This window comes from Argiope bruennichi, chromosome 7 (assembly GCF_947563725.1).
Source record: "Argiope bruennichi chromosome 7, qqArgBrue1.1, whole genome shotgun sequence".
NCBI lineage: Eukaryota > Metazoa > Arthropoda > Arachnida > Araneae > Araneidae > Argiope > Argiope bruennichi.
The window spans coordinates 119,460,224-119,486,122 of record NC_079157.1 but is presented as its reverse complement, the minus strand read 5'-3'; the positions used below and the strand labels follow the sequence as shown (position 1 = coordinate 119,486,122).

The 25,899-nt window shown below is 30.9% G+C and overlaps 1 protein-coding gene and 1 long non-coding RNA gene across 4 annotated transcripts in view; one reads left to right on the top strand and one right to left on the bottom strand.

The window, feature by feature from the left end:
* Positions 1-25,899, top strand: part of LOC129974920 (uncharacterized) — a 62,021-nt gene that overhangs the window by 349 nt on the left and 35,773 nt on the right. The gene's annotated exons all lie outside the window — the stretch shown is intronic.
* Positions 23,379-24,079, bottom strand: LOC129974922 (uncharacterized). The gene is made up of 3 exons (XR_008784997.1): positions 23,973-24,079; positions 23,642-23,784; positions 23,379-23,486 (listed from the first exon to the last, which is right to left on the bottom strand). It is a non-coding gene; the product is annotated as an uncharacterized LOC129974922 (long non-coding RNA).

Sequence of the window (25,899 nt, the reverse complement as noted above, 5' to 3'; positions counted from 1 at the left end):
GATGTGGTAATTTAATTAAAGAATTCGTATTTTGACATTTTATTGTTTGTGTGACTTTTGATTACTTAATGTATGCAACTCACGTTTTCGAATTGTGTGTCATGTTCCAGTTTTGTCTGAAAAATTTGAAACTTCCAGGCTTAAATTCCAAGTTTAATCAAAAAGTTATATATATGTGGAATTTGTTTGTTTGTCTTTAGTTACCTCTAATTAATTTTTTGATTTTAATTTTGCTATAATTGAATAAAATTGTATAACTGAAACATGCCATAAAATTATTTTTAATTTATTGCAGCATTTTTTAATTATTTCCCCCATTTTTTCACAATTGTGAAATTTTCTGAATAATAGAGAATGTCCATCCTTTCCATTTTATAGCTATATGGAATTTACTGTAAATCATATTTTAATTGAATTGTATTTTACTGTAAATCATATTTTAATTGAATTGAATTTTACTGTAAATCATAATTTAATTTTTTTTTTTTGAATTTTGACATTAACCTTGCAGGACTTGATGGGTGAGTGATACCACTCGAATATTTTTTAATTTTTTAAAGTCTGTTAACTTTTATGTTTGCATTTAGTACTGTTAACATTAATTTTATCTTAAGGTCATTAGTTTTATATCATTCATCCAGCATTCATTCACAAATTATTATTTAGATCTTCGTACTGAAAATTTGAAAATTTTATCTTTCAGTATTGTATTATTATACTGTACACGTTTTTATTTCTATCTGCTTTTATATTTTAATAAATATATTAAAACTATACTAAACTTATTCTACTTAAAATATACTAAACTTATTCTACTACTATATTTTACTTCTACTTTTATGTTTAATCATTTCCTTGGCGCAACATGGCCAAATATAGCCCTTGCGCCAATAAACATCACACAACAGCAACAACATTTCTATTTTATATAATTTTTGTATCACATAGTTTTATGTATATAAAGTATTATTTTTTATATATTTCATTTCATAGTTTTTTTATAGTTATCTACGAATTTATGAATATTTCGATGCATATATTTTTTTGAATTTTGAAGTGGAAATACAAAATATTCGAAATTATTAATTTTTATTTGAATGATTTTAATTCCAGTGAAACTGTTTTGAAACTTTAAAACGCGTTGTCTGGTTTTACTCTCAAAATTTGTTCTGAAAATTTATTATTCAATATTTATGTATACCAAAAATAAATATTTATAAAATATGCAACATAAGTGTGTAAAATTGAGAATTATTGTATTTATAAAAGTTTATTTTGTTTGTTTATAGAATAATTTATTTTATATTTATGTATGTTTATAGTTTGCATACTTGGCATATATTTTGAAGTATTGCGCGATATTGTAAATATCCAAGTTTCTGAATTTTGATACAATATTGTGCTTTAAAAATCAACATTTTCCAGAATGTGTATCATGTATAATAAATTCTTTCGGTAAGAATAAGAATGCAAATAGCTCAACAACAATTTCGATACCAGAGCAAAAAAAAAGTGTTAAGTAATGTTTTCTCTTGTGGTATAATAATATGTTATTGTGTGAAGCTGAAAGCATCAATTATTGGTTATTCGAAAGCTGCACATAAAGATAAAGTGAAAGACAATTTAATCGCTCATCTGTGCGTGTCTTCTATCTAATCAGAGACATCTTCTATTTTGGAATAGTAATGTCCTTGAATTTAAAGAGTCCATAGAATGCTTGAGATGCTTATACATTTTGAAAAAGGTTATAATTTAATTTTATAAATTTAAAAATTCTATAAGGAAATCCACTTATAGTAGATGAACCATTAAATGATTAAAACGCACAATTATCATACAAATTGAAGTTAAGATGTTTGAGAGTTTTGAATGTTACTACACAATTTACACAATTAAAAATGTAATAGAATTAATATATGTAACTTGAGAGAAGGAAAATATCTGCATTTTAACGACTGTAAATTTTTTTGTGTGATGCAATTCATTATGAGCCGTATGTAACGAAGGTCAGGTGCTACTGTGATAATAAGGAAGGTAATAAATATTTGGGATGGAAATTATCATTAGCGGATCTATCATATGTTCTTCGTACATACTTTATGTGAAAGTCATTTTTTTCGATACAAAAATGTTATTTTTGTGATTTAATTTTTTAATTTAATTTTTGTGATTTAATTTTTAAAATTATTTCAAAATACCTCTCTTATAGGGGTATTTTGAATTTATTTGTATTTATAAATATATTTTGATAGATTCATTAATTTCGAATAGTGACCAAAAATTCATTTCAAAAATTATATTTCCGAAATGCTGTATATTGGTTATTTTAAGTCATGTTCTAATAAAATTGAAAAATTCATAGTTTGTAAAATAAATAAATAAAAAAAAATAATAAAAAAAATGAAATAAAATCTTTTTATATGAAAATAAAAGGATTTTTTTTATTGAAATTGTTTTCTTAAAAATGATTAATGCTGAGCTATTGAAATCTTTTTTCTTTTTTTCCAAGAGCAAGCTTGTATTTATGCTATACTAGTAAACCATTAGAATTTTAGTCCTCACAAAGGACGAATCTTACTTATCACTTAAAAAAAAATTCTACTCTTTTATTAAATCAGTCTGTACTAATAAACCATTTGAATTTATTGAAATATCGTATTGACAGTTAAACAATTAGATTTTCTCGATTCTTTATTCATTTGTTATAGTTCAGTTTTCTTCATAAAATCTGATTTGAGAAAACCGAAATATATAAGGAGTTCATTAATTATTGTCGGGGTTTCCGTACCTCATAACTTTCAAATAAAAAATATTACACAAAAACCGATTACGTATTCGTAAATTACAACTCAAAGAATTTTACGTGGCAACAATGCGATCTTAGCACATTTGCAGTCTGGATAATTATGACGTCATAAATAAAAATGGCGACCGTGCAAGAAAAGCAATGTGTGTATTATGGTTTTTCGAAACTAAATCAGTCATAACTACTCAACGTCGCTTCAGGACCACGTACAAGAAAGATCCTCCTTCGGATAATTCTATCAGACGCTGGTTAACACAATTGCAGGAAACTGGTAGCGTTCTACACCGAAAGGGAGCGGGAAGACCGAGGACATACGACGATATGGAACGTTCTTCATAACCGCCTTCAACTGAATGCCTATAAAGTGCAAATTGAGCAAGCTTTACTTTTAATATCATTAATAAAATTCTTTGAGTTGTAATTTATGAATATGTAATCGGTTTTTGCGTAATATTTTTTATTCGAAAGTTATGAGGTACGGAAACCCCGACAATAATTAATGAACACCCTATATTATCACTCACTTTTGCTCCTATCATAGAACTAGAGGAATGAAGCAAATGTAAGTTGTACTATGTCTCTATTGTAAGTAAAAAGGATGAAAGAAAGTAAATGTTTCACAAATATACTTTATTAACATTGTCACGAAGAAATAAAATTTAAGAAATAATTTAGTGGATTTCAGATCTAAAAATAAAAGCAAAATAAAAGGAAACGCTCATTATTTCGCTCGAAATATAACGATTCTATAAAGATATAATCAAAAGAATTAAAGCACGTGGAGATTCTGGAATTTTCTCACGCTGATCATTTTTTTAACACAATGTTGCCAATAAATATCTTTGTTTTTTATTTATTTAATTAAACTTGTTTTCTTAAAGCTATGGAATTATGGCTCACATGCATATATATATATATATATATATATATATATATATATATATATATATATATATATATATATATATATATATATATATATATATATATATATATATATATATATATATATATATATATATATATATATATATATATATATATATATATATATATATATATTGTCGCAACAAGGAAGATCTTAAACATAGTTAGCGTGGCTGAGACGTAAAGTACGAGCATGCGAAGCGCGAGCTTCACGCTTCAAATCTCAGCCACACGACATTACATTGTTTACTTTAATTTAAATTTATTGTTATTCATTGGTTAATGTAATAAAAGTTTCTAGAACTTTATATAAAACTTCTATATAATTCCTGATTATTCTGTGAAGATATAAATTTGGTGTTTCACAAGCAGTGGGATCATTTTTCTTAACTTGCTTGTTAGAAGTAGCTTAAAGCGAATAAACTTGATATTGTGTTACTTTGTGACTTGTTATTTTTTTGCATCTTCCTGACAATATAATAAATTGAAGCATTTTGGTCGCCGTTACAACCGACAAGTACACCAAATTTATCTCTAAGGAAAAATAATAAATTTATTTTACAGTATCTTTGGGATTAATAATTTGTAATTTGAAGTTCTACCATTCCTAATTTCGATTCAATGTCATATAAAGAGGAAAATTTTCTGGAGGTCGCATCATTTTTAAAAAAGTTTTTCCTGCATGAAACATTGAAAAGCCAATGAGGTTTGACAGCTATCTTAATGATATGCAAAGAAAAGAATGTTTAATTGTGAGTTGAACAAATCTTTTAACTGATAGACTAGCTTTCTAACACAACATCGAAATTTGTTAAAAAATAATTAATTTATTTTTGAAAAATTATGTATTATTTTATTTGAAATTTGATTATTTATTTGGGAATAAATAAATTACTTTTTATATAAATTAGACTTTTATACTGAATTTAAAGTTTTTTAAAAAATATATATTTTATACTCGCACATAATGCCGAACCAAGTAGTTGCTGCAGATTTTCACCGATTATTTAAAAAAACTGGATTATTTTAGTTCTATTAATATGAAATAGACTTATCTTTGGATACATATTTGTTCAAGATCATGATTTATCAGAAAGCAAAAGTTGATAAATGTTACGAAAGATCTAGAAACAGCGCAAAGAGTGTTGCAGTTCTGCGGCTTACTTAAGCGTCACCTTTGTTTATCTTACTGCACCAGCTTATCATTATCAATAAAAGCTAAATTTATAAATATTTTATACGCTATAGAAATATAAACTATTGAATATTTATATTTTCTTTAAATATTTTTCACAAATGCTATGAAGGATATGGAAGGTTGTTGAAAAAGTATCTTGGCAACTAATTAAATAGTTAATGTTTTAAGTTCATTGAAAATTACATTATCACTAATATTATCATTCAAATTGAATAAAAATCTATATATTTTAGATAAATATTTTAATTTTCGTCCAATTTGACACTCATAATGTTTAAGCAAATTTTGTATCATCTTTTAAAAATGATTTATAATGTAATGTAGAGCTATTTTGGTTCAGGATGCTAGAGAGATTTACAATTATTCTTAACATGTAAAGCATACATTCTAAATTTTATTTATCTAGCTTGTTTGAATTATTATTTGGAATGTAAGAATAAATATTTAGATATGCATACAAAGTTATAAGTTAAAGTTGATGACTCATGAACTGTTAATATTCGAACTGTTTTAGGTTGCAAAACTTTCTCTTAGTGCACTAGAAAGTAAAAGGATATTCTCGCCCCCCCCCACCCCCAACCAAACACACATACACACTTCTTGCTCGCTTATTCCAGTGTCCGGTTTGAGCAGTATGGAGGATGGCAGTAAATAAATCTGAAGGTCAAACTTTCAGGAATGCTGGTGTCTGTAAAGGAAACGAAATTAATTTTCGCTGTGTATCAGATGTGAACTGTCAAAATGTAAATTAGAAGGTCATATTCTCATTTCGGGTATTTTCGACAAAAAAAAAAAAAAAAAAAAAAAAAAAAAAAAAAGTAAATGCGTTTATTGAAGCAATTAGGATAACATTGATTTTTATAGAGAAGAGAAATGAAATGGACATGCCTCTGTATTTTAGTATAAAAATGAATTCAAAGCATTCGAATTTTGAGCACATATTCCCTTGAAGTTATATTACTTCTTAAATTAATTGGATTAGCATCCCGCTTTGAAATCGTATGATCTCTATTTGGAGTGAAAGATGGCCTCGTTATTTTGAAGCATAATCAGATAATAAAGATACATGAATCACTTTCCCCTTTAATATTCCCACACTACAGCACGCCACACCAGTGGGAACCACAAAAGGTCCTCCGCTCCGTCTCGAAGGCATAGTGGAGACTGAATGAAAGGAACATCGCGACAGTATTGGCGGAAACTGGTTAAGTGGGCGATGATGGAACGTCATCACCGCTAAATATCGTCCAACACATATCGCTATTTTTCGATATATCGTGATATCATTATTTATTTACACCTATTATAAGTTATTATAAATTATAAATAGCATCTTTTAACATATTGATGGATCAGGACGACTCCAAATAAAAGAAAGTCTCAATTTATATAAGAAAAATAATTTGTTTTCTTTTGAATTAAAATAGATAGAAAATAATTTTGTGAAAACTCCTTTAATAAAGTGTATCGATGCCAAAGCAATGTCTGCATTTTACAATTTATAATACTGCGCTTAAAAGAAGTATTTGTATATATTAGAATATGACAATATTTATAGAAATATTAACAAAAATTCTGTATGAAGGTGGTAAAATAATGAACAATAACAAAAATAAACACTAACCGATCACCAAAATGAAATCAGAAGAAATTTAAAACTATCTGATTTACAGTTAAAGGATGTATACAGGACATTTAGTAGAAGAATAAATAAGATACATAGGATAAAAGATTAAAGAAGGCTGTCCCTTATAGAAGAACAAATTAAATCATCAACTAACACAAAATCATCAAGCTTATTAAAATGCAGTCCATTTCTCCTTCGACGGGAGTAGCAGGGAAAAAAGTGTTCTTGACGTCATGATCATTTGGTAAGTTGCCATCAGACGAGACTAAATCCTGCCCTACATTTATAAATATATCTTCCAACACATTTTGGAAATTTTATTAATACAAAATTTTCAGAAATGCTAAATAAAAAAAGTTGGAAAATCTCGCAAAAAAAAAAAAATTGTATCAAATTCACAGTTAGTTAATTGTAACAAATATGTTTAAATGTTTGGTTAAAGGCATTTTATTGAATCTTGAGTCGAATCTGAGTCAATATTTCTATTTAATTTCAGTGTTAAAAAGTGAACTCTAAGCTATTCAATCCTTTACAATTATATTAATTCTCATCGCAATTCATTATTAATGTTCAGAAGTTTTCTCCGCATAAATTTATGCATATAGTAAGTTCCACTGTTGCCAGGTGTACTGGACCAGAAGATTCCATTTTTGATTGTAACAGAGAGTAATGTATCTTCTATGTGGCATGTTTTATAAGCAAATGCTTTACTCGTCAGACGATTCTGACCTTTTTTTATTCTCAGTGTAATCCAATCAAAAGTTTATTCTGAAAAATATTTATTTCAGGACATTTTACTTCCGCTTTTGTTTTAAATTTAACCATAGAAATAAGAATTTTAAAAATAACCATAAAAATTTACCATGAAAATAGAATTAAAATTAACCATAGAAATAGAATTAAAATTAACTATGGAAATAGAATAAAAATCAACCATGGAAATAGAATTAAAATTAACCATAGAAATCGAAATAAGATTATTATATTGCCAAAGTAAGTAATAATTTATTGCGTTTTGAACCGAGACTGGATATAGAATCTCATTTTGATTTGGTCCTTTGAAGTACACTCTAAAAGGATTTTACACCATTTATTTTTCTTCGATTGCATGAGAGTATATACTTAACCAATGATCACATTTTTATTGTTTTCTTGCACGAGGTAATATTTTATGACAGTGATTGAAACCTTTCATGATCTTCATACGTAGAATCGATGTGAATGCTTAACTCCTTTATAGAGTTTTTGATTCTTTATGAATAGTCAAAAAGTTTCCATGGAAATTACATCCTGCAATTTCCTATACCTTAAAATATTTTTGTATTTTCAGTGATGTAACTTGACGTTGTGGGTTTAGTTTTCATTCTACAAAAATCGCGAGAGAATGGTCGTCCGTTTCAAAACCACCCTTTAGCCTTGAAATAGTAACCGAGTGTTTGTTTTCCTAACATGTTCCTGATAATTTGTTGGCACGAAACGGTTTCTCTTGAATGAAGTGTCATGAAAACACAATGCTGTCGGGCAGAGAAAAATGACATTTTTTGATATAAAGTTGCATTTTAAGTGTAATTGCTGGAAAAGTAATTTTACATTATTTTTTTTTCGTCGCTTGACTATTTAAGCCAAATATTTCCCAGTAGTTTCTGAAGGTAAGACCCCTGAGTACCCGAGGGCAGAAGTCTGACTTCTAGCTCAAATGAAGATAGCACACACACACTCGCTTGCAAAACCCCTTTTTACAGGGGGGCTCGTTCACGCACCTCACAGAGAGAACACAAGGAATAGAACAACCATGCCCGAACCCGGGATGCCTAGATCACGGGGAAGACGCAACCGCTAGGCCAGGACGTCGGCAATTGTGTGTTATAAGAAGTATTATAAATAACTGTTTATTACACACAAAGTTTCATTTTATTACTTCGAAAAATAAATTGTTTTCCAATAATAATAATAATAACCTTTAATTCGCCAATGGCGTCTTTTGGCGATATTGGGCTGCATGATTCTTTTGACTTAATACATACACCTACAGTGAGAATATAATATAAAGAAGATATATACAGCTGTTGACTTATTCATGTAGATGTTACAAGTTGTGTATGTATAATTAAATCCAAATACAAAAATAAATAATTTATCTAAAGCAGAAAACATCAGATTTCATGCGTCAAAAAAAAAAAAAAAAAAGTAAACAGAGAACATTGATACCGACAAAAACAATGAAAACTATAATATTAATATTTTTTTCTGCAGTCTTTTAGATTTTATCATTGCCTTTAATTGTCTAGGTATAGCTGTGATAAGGGTTTTTTTTTTGTTAATTCGTGGGGGATTTTTTGCCCTTTTTCTATGACAATTTCTTTCAACTCTTCCTTATTAGAAATGGTTCTTTGACGTTCATTTTTTTAAGATATGTCCCTAAATTTTGAATGGGATATAGATCAGGTGACTGTGGAAGATGATCCAAAGTATTTGCAATACAATAGAGTTACTGTTCTTTCAAAACCTTTGATGTGTGTTTGGGATCGTTATCATGTTGTTAGATCTAGCTTTGTGACAATCCATAATTCACAACACTAAGGTCAACTTTATCTTTTAAAATATTTAGGTTGTCCATTTTGTTCATTGTAGATTCGACAAATGCTAAATTGCAGACCTCAGCTGCCACCATACACCCCGGGATCTTAACGGATACATCCCCATGTATAATTGTTCAACTGAATACTTATAACTGGATTCTTCATTTTTTTATCTCCATATTTTTGTGAACTTCTGTGTGGCAAATAATTCAGTTTTTTAACTCTTTATTAAATAAAATATTATTACAAAAATCTAAATCCTTATTAAGGTACTTTCTGGCAAACAGTAGACGTTTTTTCTGGCTTGATTTCGTGACGAATGATTTCGTACGTGGAATCCTGCCATGAAACCCATGTTCATGAAGAGTCCTCCTTACAGTGCTTGTACTTACTGTCTTTGCTGATCTTTGTGAGATGCTTTGAGATATTTTAACAGCACTTGCAGCTAGATTAGATTTGATCTCTCATACTAATACTCTCATTTCTGTATCAGTAAGACTTTTGAGTCTCCCTGTTCTATGCAAATCTTAATCTGCTTGTATTTGGAATATTAGCCAAGAATTTTCTTGACTGTGCAATGGCTACTTTAAACAATGTTTTTTATTTCATGTAAGGATTTACCATTTTTTAAAAAAAGTTTATTATCAATTTTCTGGTTTCTAGAGCTATTTGTTTCCCCATCGCAAAATCTCCCAGATGTTTCTAGAAATTTACATAAATCAAAGCGGAATATACGACTTTAATTTATATGAAGATCCTCTAAGGAAAAAGTGTTAATATCTATAAAATTAAAACTTTTGGAGGTGAAAGAGTTATGAGTGTTTACATTTTTGATGCTTAAAATTGGATGTTCTTAGGCTCGAGTTATTTCTTCTTGTATTTTATTTTAACTGAATGTTTATAAGTTATTCGATTTTGCTTAAATAAGTTTATAAATGTATACATCTACATTATGTTATAAGTCAATAATATATTTGTAATAACACTTTTTCCAAATCAGTCATGGGTGTTTACTTTCTTTTGACTCTCACTGTATATATAATTAAATTATTTATTCAAACAATATAGATACATCTTCATTGAGGTTAGAGTTACTAATTTTGGTTGCTAATCAAAATTGTTGCATCGTCTTATAAGGAATTTAATCTGCGAATGCAATCAGCAAAGTATTATAAGCATCTAATTAATTTTTGACTAGCAAAGGAGCTTTAAGATTTAATTTGCGACTTTTTGCACTGTAGTTATTACTTCTACACTGTAGATATTTTTTCCTAATTTCTTATCTGCACTGTAGATATTTTTTCCTAATTTCTTATCTGCACTGTAGATATTTTTTCCTAATTTCTTATCTGCACTGTAGATATTTTTTCCTAATTTCTTATCTGCACTGTAGATATTTTTTCCTAATTTCTTATCTGCACTGTAGATATTTTTTTTGTAGTGTAGTATAGCTCTGAAAAGAGATTAACGTGTTTCAAAAATATTCCATTTTTTCCTAACATTTAACATCCATTTAAATTTGTTCAAATCTCTTTAACATAAATTGCATATTGAAATATTATGCCGATATGCTGCAAATGCAATAAAATGTATTTTTTAAAAATATCACATTGGCTAAATGGGAGAGAAAACCCACTTCTCTCTAAATATCTTTTTCCAGGAACAGCCACTTTTACAACCACATGATGCAACTATTGAAATCTTGAATGGCGTCTGAGAGAAGATATGAGTACAAAGGGTTGGTCGACCTTTAGAAATCCAGGATGATATGACAGTTTTTCCCTTAGAAAATAATTATTACGAACGAACCACTAAATATAACACAGTAAAATATTTTGGTAATCGTCGGAATAGTCGTGTTCTTAATTTCTTCTTTTTTTCTAACAGATGGCGCAACCAATGCAGAAGTAGTAATTTTATATTCAGACGTTATCAAAATGGCGTCAACGAAGTCATGCTGAAGATAGCCTCAATGATTTTCGATATGTTCTTTCGACATTACGCCACTAGATTTGTTTTATCTTCTGAGGTTACATAAAGGACGGTTTTTGCAACACTAGGTGAAGAAACTGATACACTCGTATATAGGATAGCAAATTCTGTGTCTAGTGTGACAACCGAAATGTTGGACAATATGTGGTGAGAAGTGGAATATCACCTATTCTTAGAATTTTCAAGGATATTCATATCGAAATTTACTGTCTTAAGTGATTTCATTAAACACGTTATAAATATCTTTATAACACATCGAAATAACAATATGCCGAATTATTGTAATTTTTTAGAACTTTTTTTTTTTTTTTTTTTTTTTTTTTTTTTTTTTGTAATTAGAAAAAAATTGTATGACTACCCTATGTAATTCCTGCAGCATTTTAAATGCCTTCTTAAGTTTTCAAGCATCTTTGGAAATCTCTTTGCACACTAATATCGATTGAACTGGGTCTAATTACAGATGTTTTCAGCTCTTAGTGGAAAGAATATTTCTTACTTTTCAAGCATAGTTCGCGACTTATAGACTATTTTGCGCAGTAAATATTCTTTCGTTATATATACGAATATAAGTAAATTTGAATATAAGTATACGAATATAAGTAAATATCTTCGTTATATGTAACGAAGAATACCGGGAGATAGAAGAAAGTTTTTATTCCCAACTTACACTAGTGGTCGGATATTTTTCATAGTAGGCATTGTTTGCACTTAACTATAAATAAGTTTACATTTTAATTATAGAACTGATTTGATCACTAATTGCATTAAAACTTTCATTAATGTTGATCTTACATTAATCTTCAATCAATTAAATTAGAACTTCCATTAATTTTCAATTAATTACATTACAAATTTCATTAATCTTCAATTAATTACATTAGAACTTTCACTAATCATCAACTATATTAATCTTCAATCAATTACAAAAGAACTTTTATTAATCATCAACTTCTCTTAATATTCAACTAATTAAATTAGAACTTTCATTAATATTCAATTAATTAAACTAAAACTTCCATTAATCTTCAACTATTTAATTAGAACTTCCATTAATCTTCAACTAATTACATTAGAACTTTCATTAATCTTCAACTAATTACATTAGAACTTTCAGTGCTAATGCAATTAGTATTTCTAATCGGAATCTACCAAATAATGATAAATCATAGCAAGTGGCAGATAATGACGGCATTAAAAAATTATTTGCAATGAATGGCATTCAAAGTATGACTAAATCCGTGGTCAACTGCTACATATTCAGACAATTTTTTAACACAACCAGCGGGAGTACTTTCCCTAAAGCATTCTCGAATACTCTAATAAAAGTGTTATCCCAGAGAATGCATTGCATGGTATTGGCGAAAAATAGTTTGGAAAATATTTACCTTTGGTGTGAATTTAGCTTTTTTACTGAATATATCGTGTCATCCTTGGCGAGTTTTTTTGTCGATAAATCCCTGGAATGTAGCTAACAATATCTGATAATAGAATTTTTTTGTTTTAGACAATTCTTCCCAACCGATTGAAACAAGAATTTTTACACTTGATGTTAAAAATTCCTATACCAAATTTAATATGTTTTAACTGGAAAACGTGGGAATATAATTATCTTTTAACTCTACATCGAATCAAAATTCATCTAAAATGTTCTGAATAATATGGAAACGAAACCATATTTCGTCCGAACGGTTTCTTCAGAGGACGAAATAAAAGACAATTTATTGAAGATAATTTATCTCTTTGATATTATTAAATTTTTTAAATTTCCGGAATATTGAATTTCCTTTTTGTTTCTCGTATATAATATATACAATGAGAAAGTATTGCAAGAAATTAAAACTCGATGTTTTGCCAAATTTTCATTTTTCAGGCCTTCTTTGAATTCGAAAAACGCATTTTTGGAATTATATCTGTCATTGAACATGGTAACTTAAAAATGGTTTGAGCTAGACGAATAAAATTTGGTATATATCCTTTACACCAAATTTGAAGATTTCTATAAATTTTAAAGAAAATTAATCAAAAAGTCCGTTATACAAGTTAACACAATAAATACTCAATAAAAAAAGAATAATAAATAAATTTGGCTTGCAGATTTACAGTGAAAATCTAGGAACATTTATTAGATTTCATATTTGGAACTAAATCCTTCAAGGAGGTAACTGTCAGTCGTTATGCACTTTTGCATGTAAATGCCAAAATTGAAAAATGTCGCAACTTAGTAAATAATATTTGATTCACAGTTTTAGCACCTAAACTATATATTTTAATCAAATTTTGGCACAAATCTGTCAGAGGGTTGACTGTCTATCGGTCTTTACTTTCGCATGCATGTAAATTCAATAACTTTAAAACGCAATGATTGAAACAAATGAAATTCGGTGATTGCAATTCTAATTGTATGCAAAATTTTCATATCAATATGTCGGAAAAAGGATCCAAAATGCATAATCTATTTTGTGGTACTCGTATATTAAACACATGCCAGCGATTAATCGGCACAGTTCGTACACTAGAATTCAGGCAACAAATCTAAATGTCGAAACTTGTAATTGTATGCAAAATTTTGGTATCAGTCAGGCGGAAAAAGATCCAAAACGCTTCGTCTATTTTCTTGTACATCTATATTAACCTCAAGCCATTGATTTATTGCCAAAGTTCGTACACTAGATTCAGGCAACAAATCTAAATGTCGAAACTGTAGTTGTGTGCAAAATTTTAGTATCAGTCGGTTGGAAAAAAGATCCAAAACGCTTCGTCTGTTTTCTGGTACTTGTGTATTATCCGCATGTCAGTAATTAATCGCTAACGTTCGTACACTAGATTCAGGCAACTAATCTATATTTTGTAACTATTTTCCGATATTGTCACGCATTTGATACACAAGTGCAGCGTTTCATTACTGTGCTACGAAGTATTCATGTGTGGGAATTTATTTGGGGAATAATACATATATCAGACGTGGAAAAATGTTGGGAAGGCTACTGCTTTTAACTTATATTCAGAAAAATTTGATAAGCATTTTGTATGCGTACAATTTTCCATAAGCAACCTCGAATTTATTGTAAGGTGTATAGTGCTTTGCAAACTCGATTGACCTTTACACTTTACTTTCACGTGTATGAAGTATAGAGAAAGCATTATAATCGTTAAAAAATTCGAACCCGAGACTTTGGCGAATTTTCTCGTTTTAGATCTCCCCGATTTCCAAAGACACATTTTTGGCATTATGTCCGTCGGCCTGCCTATTTGAGACAAAAATAACTAAAATAAACGGTTTAAACCAGATGAATGAAATTTCTTATACCGTTTTTACACCAAATTTATAAGTTTCTGACAAAGTTTGAGCAAAATCCGTTCAGAGGAAGTCCATCTATCCGGCTGTTCAAATATAATTTAACACGATAACTACAAAACGAAGAGAGCTAGATGGATAAGATTCGGTACATAGATAGAATATCTATAATGTAGATGCCTATCAAAGTTTGAGGTAAAATCAACAATGGGTTGACTGACTGTCGGTCTCTTCTTTGTGAAAGATGTATACTCGATAACTCAAAAATGCAATGATTGAAATATATGAATTTTGGTATGCGATTTTGTGATTACAATTGTAGTTTTAAGTCAAATTTTTGTTTCAATCGTTTGGGAAAAAAATGCGTCAAACAAAAATTTAATTTTTAGATGTCATTTACAGCATGTCAGAGATTTATCGCAAAATAAATAAGTAAAATAAAATAAAACTCACCAAGGGTTACCCGATAGATTCAGTAAAAATTCTCAGATGCTAAATTCCAGCAAATGCTAAATCAAAATGCCATGCAACACGTTTGCTAAGACACCTTTATTAGAGTATATGCGAGAAAATTTCGGGAAGATCACTCCAGTGGTTTAGATTCCAAATGCGGTCTGCACTCATGTTGGAAAATAGATTATAATGCTATTTAAGATTTCTAGTGTACCTATAAGACATTTGGAACTTCAAGCATGGCTTGATTATAGAGATTTTAGTCCAGCAGATGAGGCAGTGTCTATATCGCTTAAGTGAGTACGCTCGCATGAGCATGTGCGTTTGCATAGCGTAAATGCCTGTGCCCCAGTATGAAAGGAGGGAAAGACTTTCGTGGGTCAAAATTTCCAGAATGATAACCATCGATAGTCTATCAACTGATGAAATGTTTTCGTCATATTGGAAGAAATCAAAACTCTTTACGATGGTTTTACGTCAAGCAAACCCTGATAAACAAAATTAATCCGAAGGTCATAATTTCCTTTGCAGACATTTCTTTCAAAACTGTATGCCACTAAAAAGAGATATTGCTTTGTTTTCCGGTTAGGACGCTTAAGGATTTACTGATTTCGTTTCACCTTTAAACTCAATTTTGATTTCGTTCAGTGCAAAATCAAAAGAACACTCTAGATGGAAATGTTTATTTTTAGCGTCGTCACGTCTTTCGAAATCTGATTTGGATATCTTTTCACGCGTCTATCGTAAAGCAACAGAAATGATGCACTTAACTTGACCCGATGTATGTATGTGTTTGTATTTCCTCGATATTTACGTAGTACGAAGTTATTTGAAGTGATCATGGCTAGATTCGAAATGATAACAAATCTTTGTCTTTTCTGTCTAAACATTTGTCCCACTTTGTGTGATCAAGAAGACGGCAGGTTTTCGACGGCTTGTGCAAAATTTTTTACTGTTAACCTTAGTTTTGTGTGAGTTTTTGCGAATGATGTCATTCAGTGATCAGTCGTCGATGAGATGGCGCCATGAATTCACATTAACGAATAACTGTATGCTTTCATTTGAATTCAAGGTTGCTATCAAAACACAAGGGTGGAGTTGACTATCACTTTCGCATAGTTTAGATAGACAAAGGACTCGTTTAAAGCCTATTCTTGGATTGATTTGAGTCGAATTCGGAAGAGTTGAACCTTGGTCAAGTGGCGAAAATCACACTTGTACCAGCAACTCCTTCTCCATGCTTTCATGATTGAAAATGATTGATTCCGAGAGATTAGCATCACGTCACTCTGCACGACGTATCTTTAACACGTTAAGCACCACGTCAGTATTGCCGATTCTTTTCTTTTTTTTTCTTCTTTTGATCTCTGTCTCCACTGATGCCCCTCAGAGGCTCATCTTCTTTAAGTGAGCGCGTGTGTACCAATTCTGAAGTACCCATGGATCACTTTTTTCTCTTTCGTTTGGGATGGCGATTGTGAGGACACACACTGATGGTAAAATTGTTTAGAGAAAATGTTTAGATTGTGGTGAAAGCTTATAAGCCAGTTAACAACTACGCTGCACGAGCAATTGCTTTTGTATCATGGTCATATTACTGAACTGCGAAACCATAAGGTCCCAGGTTCTATCCTCACTCATCCCAATTCGCTACATTGGTACCCGGACGTGATCCTTCAACCTTCGTACAGCTGTTGTGGCGCCATCTACCCACAGCAAACCAAAGTCGTCAGATTCACTTGACGCAGAAAAACCAAAGTCGTCAGACTCACTTGACGCAGCAACACAAAAAGGCCGCAGCAACCCAAAGTCGTCAGACTCACTTGAATCAGCAACAGCTACCACTCACACGCTTGCCATAACGCTTGGCGCTTCTCAAATGGGTATAGGTGCATTAGACTCAACAGATAATACATCACCACTCAACAGCCATATTGTTCGTCTCACCTCCGACTCACTGGAGGGAAAGTCTGTGGTGAAAGATGATAAGCCAGTTAACAACTACGCTGCACGAGCAATTGCTTTTGTATCATGGTCATGTTACTGGACTGAGAACCACAAGGTCCCAGGTTCTATCCTCACTCATCCCAATGCGCTACAAGATATTGACTGGTACTAATGGTTGCTTTCTTGATTAACACAAAACAAGACACTGAATAAGTTTCTGTATACCCAGACATAGTAAGTCTGCAAGTAGTTGTTACAAATAATAGGTCTGGATCCCTAGTTGTTAGGATACGTCGATTGCTGTGTAACATGCTGGTCTTCAATGCAGAATAGAGTACTTGGTAAGTTGTATGAGGGGTTTTAGATGTCGGTCAGTCAAGCACGAATTTGATGATGATTTTTGATGACGGATTTTGGATAATAATTTGAAGATGAAATTCTGTTAGTTTAGTGGGTTTTCAGGTTTGTAATGATAATTAGCGGGAGTGGTCTCCGCAAAACTTTTCGGCATGCTCTCAGAAAAAATTGATATCCCAGAGAATGCCTTGCAGGCCAATGGCATACAATAGTTACAAAATATTAACCTTTGGCGTGAATTTAACATTTCTACTGAATCTCTAGTGTCCTTCTTGGTGAGTCTTTTGATGATTTATCCTGGCATGTGGTTAATATTATCGGAAAATCGAAGTTGTGTTTTAGACGCGTTTTTCCCACCCGATTGAAACAAAAATTTGACGTAATACACTTGTAGGCTTAGAATCCCATACCGAATTTGATATATTTAAATCATTACGTTTTTAAGTTATCGTATTTACATGTTTCTGGAAGTACAGACCTAGAGATGGTCAACCCCTTGTTGAATTTGGCTCAAAATTTGATAAATGTCTACACTAGAGTTACTAAATATGTGTACCGAATTGTATTCATCTAGCCCTCTTCGCTTTATGGTTATCGTGTTAACTTAAATTCAAACAGCTGGACAGACAGATTTTCGCTAAACGGAGGTTGCTCAAAATTTGATAGAAATCCACGAATTGGGTGTGAAAACCGGATATCAAATTTCTCTCCTGTAGCTCAAACCGTTTTTGAGCTACATGACTTTGTTGCAGACAGACAGACATTTTCCAAAAATGTATTTTACGAACTCAGGGAATTCTAAAACGGGTGGATTCGTCAAAATATCGAGTTCAAATTTCCTTACGATTACTATACTTTCACTATACTACATATACGAGAAAAAAGTAAACAGTAGTAACAACAGATTAAGTGAGAATAAAAGTTTGTTTCGAGACATCTCGTGCAGTATGAGTTTAGTGATTTAAGTGAGGTGTAGAGGTCCTGAATTTCGGTTTTCCAGAATGCCAGGTGTTAGTGAATAAGAGGTGGTCGCCTGAGTCTTGTGGCTGCGTCCTAACTGCTGTAAAGAAGAAAGCTGCAAGCAAAACATGATGATAATGGGCATGGGACTGAACATACCGGGTCTCTAGAGTTGGGGAAGTAATTGGGCATCTCTTAAGATGATGCTAGCTTGAAGAATTGGCTAGTGGTATAACTGGATAGTGATGAAGACAATCGCTGACATTTTGCGCAGACATATAGATGCTATAAACACTTGTATTTATTTTGTCTGTATTGCATAGTTCAGCAGTGGCAGGGTGGTCTACTGAGCATTAACTGTTCTCTGCTGATGTTAACGATGTTTAGATTTATGTTTACAGACTAGGTGCTTACGGTGTTTTATTGAAAGCCATTAAAGTTTTTTTTTGATAAAATATTTAGATGCATTCATTAACAGAACGTAATATTTTAAGATTTTTCTTATTGTTTTTTATATTATCTGTCACCGGTGACTGTCTCGGTCTGGCTGGGAAATTTAATGTCAGTTGCCAGTGACTGACGTGGTGCCTAACATGCTAAGACCTGTCCCCATGACCCGTTGTCTTTACGGATATGGTCGTAAATCTGTCGTCTGACCCATTGTAGTCAGCTATCTGACTCTCCGACCCGCTACGAAGGCACACGGATTTAAACCATAAAACTGAATGACCGGACCGCTGCCTCAGCAACACTGGCGGGAACTGTGGTTGAGTCCTAAGGGCCATCACCGGCCACGGTACAACCCTCCCCGAAGGAAGTACGTCCCGTCATCGATGGGAGGAGTCAGATCCTCCACCTATTTGTGTACCCTCCAGGGTAGCGAGATCCAACCACCATGCCGGAAGCATCTCATCCTCATTTCGAGGTGCTCCCGGGGAGTTTCTGACCCATTATAGGACCACTCTCGCTTGTGGACGTCGATCGGGACCTTCCACAAACTGTCGGTGAAATGAGCAGACATCAAGGCTAAGTTAACCACAAATGAAGGGAAAGAGGGCAAAATGCTTCTGACGAAAGGCGCACATAAGCCGTCGGAACGGGGTTTTAGGTGGATCCCTTTCCGAAATGCTTCTTTCTTATCTTGAAGCATAATATTTATCTTTAGGACATTTGACCTACTAATTTTCTTTCTTTCCACAGTGGAAATCAATTAGTTAATAAGTCTAATAAAATATATTAACCTCATAAAAGACAGATAAAATAGACAAAACATACTAAATGCTGCAGGAATTATAATTAAGAAAATTGATTTTTATGTTTGTGGTGGCAACTCATCGTACTGGACGATATCAGATTTGAATGTCCGAGACAACTCAATTCTTGTTTCGAATCTTGCATATTCAATTTATTTTTTTACTGTATAATTTCGTTATTGATGCGAGTCAATTGAGAAACTAAATATGTCTTCATGTAAATAATTTTTTATATGCATGATTATGCTGTAAATAAAATTAGTATTTTCCTAAATCGTCTTATCTAGATGGATACGTAAACCATACACAACACATCACTCCTCCATAAGTTCTTTTTAATTAAATAATATAAATTTCTTGATTGTGATATATTTCTTAAATCGTATGTACATCAAATCAGAAAACCAATCAATATTTTATTTATTAATAAATGAAATAATCAGAATTAGTTTAATAAAGCAAAATTTTAATTATAATAAAATGCGTCATATTCGTGTACGTTCATAACATTTCCATATTTATAATTAGTTTCCAGTGCCATTTAAAAGCACTTTATGTTGTTCGCATCGCTATCGTTTTCGAAACCTTATAATTAGTACCTTTTATTTTCTCTAACACCGGTTTTAATTTCATATAAGATACTTAAGATAATGCAGTACGGTCGTTTGCTCATTAATTAAAATCTAATCGTTTCTGAATTCCTACACACAATTTTTTTGTCATCGCAAGTATCTTATATTTCTAGAAGCTTTTATAGTTCTGCTTAAATTTATTTTTTGGAGAAAAATACATTATTGTTAATAATATAACTATTTGTTATATTATTAATAAGAATTCACCGTGGAAGAACATTTTAATTCAACATAATTCAAAAGTGGAAGTGAGGAATTAACAATATCTAGTAAATCTCCAATAGCTTCTATTGCAAAATAAACTAAATTACTAATCATGTTATTGTAAAAAGGGGGAGTACTATCAAGCTTCGTTTAGGGAGAAACTCACTTAACGAGTGATTCACATACTGAGAAAAACAAAACGTAAAAGAGCTACTCGCTTAGTGAGCGATGTTTTGCAAAATGAGTAGCGAGAAGACGCCGTAATGCCACATGCTGAATTGGCTTGCATCTGTCTGAGTTGAACGCTTGTTTGATGTTAGTTCTTATATATACATGGATTAATGTTTCGGCCGGATAGCTTTATCGAATGCGCCTCCAAGGGGCTTGAGCAAGAGCCTGTGGAGCCGAGATGTTGTGTCTCGTCAAGGTTATCCACTCTGATCGTTACTCTATTACTAAATTCTTATAGTGATAGGCATAAATTTCTAGTTGAAAAAATTCAATGTACAAACGAAAAGATTCTTGAAAAATTATGATGTCTTAATTTTTATACCATCCTCCTATTCTGTTAGTAATATTTAGTAAAATATTCTTGTCATCCTAACTTATAAAGCAAGAAGTATTTCAATTTTCTGCGATCGAATCTGACCGAGTTATGAAGCTTTGCTATTTTTTGACATAGATTAAAATTTTTTTTAAATCACTCATCTGCGGCTCACTTACAGTGAATCAATATCAGAGGAGTTTAGATCATTTCAATTGCCGCCGCCAGGAAAATCCAGCAATCATTATGGAACATTCTTAAAGCGGCCGTTAATTGCCTAAAATATTGAAATTGAGTTTTTCATAATTCGGACAATGTTATAGCAGAAAAGATGAATTTTTTTAATGTTAATTTATCAAGAATATTTTATTAGATATTACCAATAGAACTGGGAGGACTCTTCAAAAATGTATATTTTAATATATAAATATATAATTAATGTATAAATGTATAAATATTTATTTATTCAAACGTTATAAAATATACTTCTTTGTGTCATTTTGAGTATTTTACCAATAGGGAGTGTATATGCACCTATCGCAAATGCTTCAGTAGTCAGCTACTGAGTGATGATTAGATTGCTCTCTATATTGTTGGTATTTTACACACTGTTTTATTTTGTATTTTCTCAGAACCAAACAAGTTAAACAGACAAAATTAAAAGTTCTTTCTTTATTTCTGGCAATGAGAGTAGGGGAGAGGGAACGATAAAACTAACATCTTATGTAAATTATGTTTTGTATCTATATTTGGATCGATTGTTAATTTGATTAAAAAACATTCCTTACATCTTGCATTTCGAACTGGAAACGTCTTAATTCCACTGCTAATTGCACATTTTAGGAGCTCCATTCATTCAGGTGCAAGTATTTCGATGGGCAGTGCAATGTCACATTGCGATTAGCCTACATCTGCCATTTTGTCATAATTAATTATACGGTTTTCTAACTTTAGCTGGAATGTAAGAATATTTTTTATGCAACTTACGGGGGCGATTTGTTACAACGGAAATGGTCAAGATGTCACGCGATTTGTCGGCCTAAAAAATTGGCAGTCATAAAAAGGTTCAGAAAAAAAAGCTAATTTCTGATTATATTTTTAAATCAGCAATCAACTGCTTGGTTTCTTTTTTTTTTTCTTTTTGTAACGGGTTGAAGAACTAAACTCCTAAAAGAAACGTGCGAAGGGGAAAGAAAGAGGGTGGAAGAGGAGAAGAAACAAAGAAACCTGTTTAGCAGTCGATTACTTTGATTTTTTTTTTATTTGAATTACGTGTCGGAATTCATAATAAAGGATTGTAATCTGACTTTGTCAGCATTGATATTTTATATTGGTAGTCGGAAAATCATAAAAAGTGAACATTTGTGACAGAGTTGCACTTTTATTTGTGTCAGCGTGGCAGTGCAACAAGTGATTGAAATGGCAAGGATAAGTGATGGCTAGGGAATTGTATTTTTTCGGCCCCATCTCATATTTTATCATGATGTAGCAAATCCGCTATAATTTTATTCTGTGATACTTTTTTTTTTTTTTTACTTTTTCGCATATGAAGTACATAGAAAGTATTGTAATCATCAGAGAATTCAAATTCCAGATTTTTTTTCGAATCTTTACGTTTTAAAAACTTCCTCGAGTTCGAAAAACACATTTTTGGTATTATGTCTGTCTGTCTGTGACAATGATTACTCAAAAACGCTTTGAATTAGACGGGTGAATACAAATTTCAAATTTAATTGATATTGTTCTTATAAAGCCTGTTTGTCCGGCTATATATAACACGAAAACTACAAAACGAAGAGAATTAAATCGATAATATTCGGTTCGCAGATTTAACGTCTATACAGCAGAGATTTATCAAAATTTTAGCCAAGTCCAACTAGGCATTGGACCTTCTTTCAATCCATACTTTCAAAAAACATATAAGCACCGTAACTCAAAACCGCAAAAACTTATATGTATTAAATTTGATATGAGATTTTGTGTCAAATTTCTTTTTCAGTTGTTTAGGAAAAACGTATCTAAAACACGAATTCGATTTTCGGATACTATTAACCGCATGCTACGTATTAATCGCCCCTCCCCCAGAGAAACCTCGCCAAGGTTCAGTAAAAATGCTAAATTTACGATAAAGGTTAATATTTTGCAACTATTATATGCCAATGCCATGCAACGCGTTCTCTGAGATAATATGTTTATTAGAGAATATGCATGAAAACTTTTAGAAGACCACTCCTATTGATTCAGGAGTTGGGTTATCTTAACTTAGCCATCTCGATCGCTAGTCAACTACATCTAATTATTTATTTATTTAAAGAAGATAATACAGCAGAGAAAATTTCATTTGTAGAGTGTAGAGACAAATGAACATATCACAGGAAAGGAGAAACAGAGAGTTCACTCTCATAGACTCATGAAAATGTATTATATAAGTAATAATAATAAAGGAAAAAATTAAATGTCATAACTATTCCATACACATAACGAAATTTATATATTGTTTTATGCAAAAACGAAACACATATATTCTAAAATTAACTTATTCGAAATTTTCTTTATTCCAAAGTAAAAATGAATAAAAATTTAATTCTTTTTGAACATAGTTACTGTCATCTGAAGTTATTCATCCAAATTCTTCATAAATAGAACATTTTAGTTTCTTCTTTCTTAACAACTTTTTCCATATTCCTAACATTCGCATCCATCTTGTTGGTCCTGAAAAAACAAACAAAACAGTATGCGGAGAGAGAGGAAAAAAAAAAAAAAAATAGAAATAAAATAACCAATCTAAGCAAAAAATAATAAGCATATATTGAATAAATAATACTAAAATGTCAATTAGTATGCAAAATATATAATATTACACTTACAACGTCTCATTCCAACCGCATAGAACTAGGCTTAGCTTTAACAATATGACGGCGATGATTTGGAGTTGTAGTTCTACAATATGCGACAGGGGGCACTGCGATCGTTAATCAAATTCTTAAGTAAAACGAATGTTTCTCTTTCTCTGTGAAATACACAAAGCCGTAATCAATAAGTTTCTAAAATATTTCAAAACTTATTAGAAAATTAAAAGTTGCATACAGTCATAATAAAAATATTAAAAATATGTGAAGAATTTGAAAGTTTCTTATCACTAAACTACAAAAGAATTATAAAAAAGTAAATGAATTATAAAGTATAACACACAATTACAGAAATATCAAAAAGAGCACCAAGAGTTCAAGATTGCACTCAGTCATAACATGAAAGCACATTAAAGATTGTTTTTATTGCTGCTTTTTTTTTGTGTTGGAAAGTTGCCATTTTTACTTTGTTTTAGAAAGAATATTTGTCATCAACAAAGAGTGCGACCTTGAGATTTTGACAAATCTTCATGTTTCCGACTTCCTCCAATTCGAATTAATTGCTTTTTGATGTTATGCGCGCTTCTGAATATGACACAAACACGTAGTGGACAAGATGGATGAAATACGACATGTTTGCATAAAAGAACTGTTGATTTGTATTAAATTTTTTTTGATTTTTCTTATGCGTAGTATAGAGAAAGTATAGAAATCGTCAAGAAGTTCGAACTCGAGATTTTGATGAGTCTCCATGTCTCAAATCTGCCTGAGTTCGAAAAACACATTTTTAGAAAATGTCCATCCGTCCGTTTCTCTATGACAAAGATAACTCAAGAACGTTTTGAGCTAGACAAGTGAAATTTGGCATACAGAATTAAAACCAAATTTGCAGATTTCTATGAAATTTTGAGTAAAATCTGTTCTGAGGAAGTGCTTGTGCCCGACTGTTCGAATATAAGATATCATAATTACAAAACGAAGAGAACTAGACAAACAAAATAGTGTACACAATTTAACATCAATAGTGTAGATACTTGTCAAATTTTGAGCCAAATTCAACTACTGTTTGACTGTCAGTCGGCCTGTACTTTCAGAAGCATGTAAATGCGATAATTCAAAAATGAAATGACTTAAATATAGCAAATTTGGTATGACGTTTTATGATTGCAAGTCTAGTTTTATGTCAAATTTTTGTTACAATCGGTTTAGAAAAACGTATCGAAAACACAAATTCGATTTTTGGATATTATTTACGCTTGCCAGGGATTAATCGCCAAATAACTCGCCAAGAATGACACCTTAGATTCTGTAAAAATACTAAATTGACGTCAAAAATTTATGTTTCGTAGCTGTTGTAATCTGTACCGTTAAGATCTGTCTAAATCTGAATTTAGAATTTTTTTCTTTTAACAATTTACTTTTCCTATTTTTTCTTTCTGTAGTTCGTATGTGAGAAAATAAAAAGTCAAATGAAAATTGATACGTTGAGTTGTCAACAAATGAAATTTGATTCGTTGAGTTGTCAACAAAATTGTATATTGGTGTTAAATTCTTAATCCGATTGATTAAAAAAAGTATATCTAAAATGCATTCTCTGTTTTTATAAAGTTTTTTACGAAATAGAAAATGCAAGCGACGTATACAATGGAAACTCACTCTGGATTTTCTCTTACTTTTTTGTTTTCTTAATTTTGATAATCGATTTTTGATTTATTTAAAAAAAAGGATTCGCAAGACTGGTACCATTTTGATATAATATTTTAATTGCTGTGTAATTGAAATAGTTCAGAATTATAATTTTTCAACACAAGATTATAAAATGATAGTAAAAAAAATATTTATAAACCATTGTCCTCCGATGATAAGTAAATTTAAAAATACTAAAAAAAAATTGTATTAAAATTTTTGTTTTAATATTTTTCTTAAAAATTATTAATATTGTATTAAGAATGTATAAATTTCTATACATATTCAAGAAATATATATTATAACTAAAATTGACAAATTTCTCATCGGCCGTGGAATAAAAATCTGCGGAGTAAAAAATATTTTGAATTTTATAAGCAAAATTATATCGATATAAAGCTCTAATATAATATATAAGTTTATAATACTACTCATTTATTGGTCGCCCGTAGGATTAAAATTTTATTGCTAAAATTACATTCTGATCATTGTGATTTGCGAACTTTTACTTTAATGTCGGTTTTAAATTGCAGCTTTTTTTTTTTTTAATCCTCTAAGTTAATAACTATGTACTAATTAAGGAACTAAAA